The sequence below is a fragment of the Miscanthus floridulus genome, chromosome 2 (assembly GCF_019320115.1).
Source record: "Miscanthus floridulus cultivar M001 chromosome 2, ASM1932011v1, whole genome shotgun sequence".
NCBI classification, from domain to species: Eukaryota; Viridiplantae; Streptophyta; class Magnoliopsida; order Poales; family Poaceae; genus Miscanthus; species Miscanthus floridulus.
In genome coordinates, this window is record NC_089581.1 from 6759707 (window position 1) to 6765548 (window position 5842).

Genomic DNA, 5842 nt, shown 5'->3' on the forward strand with positions numbered 1-5842 from the left:
TGGCGTGGGCAAAAGAAACACTTCCAATAGTTCCCGATATGGACTTCCAATTCTTAGGGCGCATTATAAAAGTGTCAAACTTAGTGTTCTTTTATATAAATTTGATTAAACTTAGAAAGTTTGACTTTAGCCTAGAAGTTGATTTATTGGAGGCAGATTTAAGTATTATTCAAATCTAATGACATGACAGGATTTGACACAACACAGGGATACGGAATGCACCCAACCTTTGGACATTGTCCCGGTAAGAATACTCACTTATAACCTTTGCCGATTCATCTTACAAATTTGGAAGAGAAAGAAAGAGGATGAATATTTGCTTTCTCATGGAAAAGCGTCCCCCCCCCCCACCCCCACCAAAAAACAAAAAAACAGAAACCCAAACCAAAAAAACAACAAAACAACCACACACAAAACAAAACAACAAGCCAAAAAAACACAAAAAAAAATAAAGAAAAAAAAACAAAAAACAACAAAAAAACAAAAACAAAAAAAAAAAAAGAAAAAAAAAAAAAACAAAAAAACACAAAAAAAAAAAAAAAAAAAAAAAAAAACAAAAAAAAAAAAAAAAAAAAAAAACAAAAAAAAAAAAAAAAAAAAAAAAAAAAAAACATAAGACAAACACCACCCCCCCCCACCCCCCCCCCCCCCCCCCCCCCCCCCAACACACCACACACACACCCCACCACACACACAATGCAAGAATACAGTGAAATGAGACGTATTTTCTTTAGTCTGATATGGAGCCTCTGATGTCACGAGTTGCACAAACCAGACAAGTGCGTTTACCACACAATACCCTAGCCTAGTAAGCAGAAAGATTTGTCGTATTCATTATCCAAAATCACAGCCTCAACTATCAAAGGTTGCTAGGTAGTACAAAACGTTAGCTCGCTATATTTTTTTTTCTAAGACCCATCATATCACAGGTGTGGAAACTCCAAGTGGAAATTACATCTATTCATTCACTTAGCATTGAGGACAAGACTACATAGCCCTTGTTTAGTTCCACCCCAACTTCCAAAAAAATTGCTACAGTACCTGTCACATCGAATGTTTACGGCCCGTGCATGGAGCATTAAATGTAGACGAAAAGAAAAACTAATTGCACAGTTTGATGGAAAATTGCGAGGACGAACGTTTTAAGCCTAATTAGTCCATGTTTGAACACTATTTGCCAAATAAAAACGAACATGCTACAGTAGCCCCAAAATCCCAATTCCTACAACTAACACAGCCATAGCTAAACAACCCATCTTGTGTTGAAAGTGGGGAAAACCTCAAACGAATCCCAGCCAAGAACAGTAATGGCCCTAAGAACACACAAAAAGAAAATAGAACGATTTATCAACTCTCGGACTCAACTGGAAGTGCCTTATCACAAATCCCCTTAATGTTTGGTTTTGCAGTATTTGCCTGGAGCATTTGCAGCACAGCTGATGTCCTTACTCTTGACTGTCACTGGCTGACTATCGTTTTTCGAATCAGAAGCCTCGCCAGGAGATGCTTTATCCTTCTTCGCAACCTCCTCTTTGGTCGGTAAATCAGGGGAAGAGAGTTTCCTTTTGTCATCCACAATTTCCTTAACGACAACCTCTAGTGTATCTAGCCTGTCTAATACCTTCGAAAGCTTTGAATCAGCATCCTCCTTGGCAGATTCTTCCTCAAGCTGTTTTTGTTTCTCAAGTTCCTCATCTTTTTCCTTCTCTCTTCTGCTTCCTGAAATATGACATCAACTTTCAGTAAAGTTACGTTTAGTGGACATGCCTTCTATATTATCATAAGAAACTTCTTTCTTAGTGGATGTACTTTTTATGTTTGGGCATTGGCACATCTGAAAATTGGATACTTCATTTGAACTTGCTGTGGGTACAAAGTAATAATAGACCATTATCTTTGATAATTAGAGCAATTTGGTTGCAAAGCCACTGGAACTCAAAAGCAAACATGAAAAGTAAAGTTTGGTTTATCAAGAATTTTAAGATCGTCATTGAGTACATTTTGAGAAACAAGAAAATATGGCATTCTACAGGGAGATGATCCATAATTGGTCGAGCAAGGGAAAAAACTGCAAAACAACAACGTCATCCTGCATTTATACAATTATACCACAGTGAAAGAGAAATCCAATTATAGAATATATGGTTGCAGGTTCTCCCAAGTAAATATAAGATGCAAATGCAAACAGTCTAAATGCAATCAACTAACCATTTAACTGTCCTCATTAGCAGCATGGTTGATGCATATAGGATAGACTCCATGACAGCTCTATCCAAACAGACACAACAGACATAACCAACTCAAGTATGCTTTTCAAGTGAATGACAATGGTTAAACTCAATTAAATTAGCATTATATCAAACAAATAACCTCTTTCAGTTTCAATTACTGTGGTTGCAGATAAATGGCATCAGTTAAGTAGCATTTGGTCTATGGAAACAATTCGCACCACCATATTTTGGTAAGTACAGCTGAACATGCTTTAAGTAATTCACAGTTCAGCCCTTTGTTGTCAAATATCATATTTGTTCCAAAATAGATAATTTATTCCATTAAAAATTGTTCATAAGAGGTCACAGTATATCACCCCCCTCCATCCTTTTGATCTCCCTCCGTGCATATTGGGCCACTAAATAGACAGCTGCACAACAAAACAAAAGAACACAACATAAGATTCTCAAAAGGAAGAACCAAGATTCACAGTTGGCTTTCCAAAGCACGGCCAAGCATCAGAAAGGAATAGACTTTTCTCATGAAACAAACCTAGCGAGGGCATGCAGGCAAAGAAGAGCTGCACAAGGTGGAAATCAAGCCTGAAATGGAACGAGAAAGACAGAAACCGGTGAAGCTTGTCACTGGAATTTGTTTCTTAATGGAAATCAACTCCAAGACCTACAATCCACGCAAATTCTACAGATTGAGTGGTACTTAGTTTGGAATGGTGATCTAAGTTTCAGACATCTTTGATAGAAGTATCAATGTATCACGGTAGATAACTAATGCATACATCCCAAAGAGAATAATCAACAGAAACTGGAAACAAGTGGGATCAAGGCTTCTTTGGAGAGGAGCAAGTGACAATTTAAATACCATGAGTGAGATGCTAGCCTAGGTATGCTAAATAGAAGGTTCTGAATGAATGTCTTCTCATTAAATGGATCTGGAGAATTGAAAGTAATTTTCAACACCCATGGTATCAGGTGCCTTTTTTCTCTAATACGCAAGAGAGTTGATATCATTGCATTGAGAGAATAAATCAGAGAATACAATGCACCCAAGACTCACACCTCCACACCCCTCGTACCAGGGAAAAAAAAACTCGACCCTATAGGGGGAAAGACCTCCCACGAGGCATTATAGTTAAGGTAGAAATTTCCTCGAACTGCAGGGTTGAGAAAAGCCCTGAAAGCTAGCTGCCCAGGACACGCCTGCAGAACGTGTATATCTCAAGACAGTTACACAGCAAGGGGCCTTTTCTTCGTGCAAGCCAGGGCTCAAACCCTGACCAGCAACCCTACCGACTAGAGGTCCTACCGCTGCGCTAGCACTGAGTTTGCCACACCCTCATACAGAAAAATCACATTTGTGCCTTGATGAACTAAAGGACCCAACCAAACAGAACTGCCAGCCTCCTATCTAGCAATAACCTCTAGGTGAGCCAGATCCCAGGCACCCGCTAGGCACAAGTTGTACACTAGGACTGGGAGCAACTCCATTAAAGACAGCATCATTACAATGCTTCCACAAGGCCAAGCAGCCAAAGTGATCAATGAATTTAGGCCACCCTTGATGTTGCCAGGGCCAAACCAATGTATTCTCAACCACCATTCACATAAGATTTTTTTCATCAGGGCAATGGTGATAAATCAGATAGTCCATATAAACAGAAGAGGAGGAACCACACTTGTCTTGCAAATACACAGACACAAAGGATGTGTTGGATTGTCTTGTTCTCCTGGCCACATAGGGGGCAGTGAGCAGGGTGAGGCAAACCCCTACTGGCAAAAGTCCATCGGACGCCCAACATCTGTTATGCATTGCAAGCTAATCTTATGGAGGGACAGTGAGCAGGGTATCAGTTGCTGAGGAACAAATACATGCCAAATCGGGGCTCATTTTAGACACTGATCCTTATGGAGGGCCCATTTCTCGGTGGGGCTGTATCCCATATCTTGTTTGAAAATGGGGTATCATATATTGTTCACAATAGCAGGTAGACAAGATCTTTGACTGATATTTGGACACATGATCTCTCTATTACAACCTTATTCTCCTTTGTCTTCTCTACTTGCAGGGATCAATTCACAAAACTAATTCGCTTTTACAAGGAGGGGGAATGAGAGATTGGGTTCTGGAGACATTTTGTCCAAATAAATCTTCAGACAGTGGGAACTACTTAATATGTTGAAACTAAGTACCATATTATTAGCTGCGGATGGAAACAAGGGTTGAATGGGTTCAAGCAAAGTGCAGACAGTATACAAACAGGGGCCCATCTATGTATAGATACTTGACTGTGAGGAATGTTTCAAGCTACAATGCACAGAAAATTTGGAACTGCAAAATGCCCTTGGAGGTAAATATTTCCTATGGCAAGCGTTGCATGATAAGATCCAATCAGCTGCAGAAGAGAAGGGAAAAAATAACTGGCAGTGGGGTGAATTCTGTGCTCTATGTGGCAAGCTTGTAACGTAAATCACATATGTTTCATTGCTTCACAACATTCCAGTAGTCTTGCATCAAAGAAGAGTAACTTGGATGCAAACCCTAGGTCTCTGGAGGATATTATTCCTGACTGGATTTTCCATAAATTGGGAGTTACCTCTCTTTGGGGACAATTCAGTTTTGCAGAGGTTTTCTGGGCTATTTTGCACATCAGAAATAAAAAGGGCTAACAAGTTCCCTAACAAATCTTATACATGCATTTTTACTCATTTCTAGCTAATTTGGAGTGGTGGAACTGCTTCTAGAAGGCTATTCAAAAGAGATTCCTAAATAACCTCATAGTACGTGCAAAACTAATGAACATACTTGTGACAACTCCTCAGCCAATGCTATAACTGTCAGGATTGTAACTTGTATTCATGAAGCAAAAGCAAAACAAGCTAAAACATTTCCAGCAAAATGAGACTAGTCAACTTCCATCTCATCTCGTTGCCCCTATCCTACTCCCATTCCATCTAACCTCGCCTCGAGATGTAATTGCTACCGACACTATAAACCCATAAACCTTACGAGATGAAGATGGTTCGTCTATTGATACTCACCCGAACTCCTTGCGCTTGGGGGGGACCGTAGTGAAGAGGATGTTTTAGCGGCGGTCTTCCAGTCGGCGCCACTACTCCAATCGAAGTTTTGGACTTGCTTGTACGCCTGTGCCGAGCCGCGCTGCCGCCTCCTCCCGGGCCTTCGTTGTGGCCGCGGCCATCGCTGCTGGCATCAACGGGGAGATCACTCTCGCCAGTACCAGAGGAGGAGGGGGTGCAGAGGAGGCGGCGGAGGGATGCCACCAGGAGCTGGTGGCGAGGCCGCAGCGCCGGAAGCATCGGGTCGAACCGTTGTAGTGGAGTCAGTGGCAGGACCCAGGATTCGAAACCAGGGTAGTCCTAGTCAAAAAAAAATTGTCTCATGCTTATTGCCAAAATTATTTAATTGCAATACGGTAAAATCTAAAAAAAAAGTTCAGTATACATGACTATAAATAACCAAACCTAGGCTCAATTTCAGAAGTAATGCTATTTTTTGCATCATACTTCTAAAAAAATGCAATATTTGATTTATTCATGCCTCAATTTCATGGAAAAAAACAACAAATTTCAATCGATTCTAGGCTCACAAATCC

At 40.5% G+C, this 5842-nt stretch overlaps 1 pseudogene; it reads right to left on the bottom strand.

The window, feature by feature from the left end:
* Window positions 1-1347: 1347 nt before the first annotated feature.
* LOC136537785 (uncharacterized) lies at window positions 1348-5546 on the bottom strand (annotated as a pseudogene).
* Between the last annotated feature and the right edge of the window lie 296 nt (window positions 5547-5842).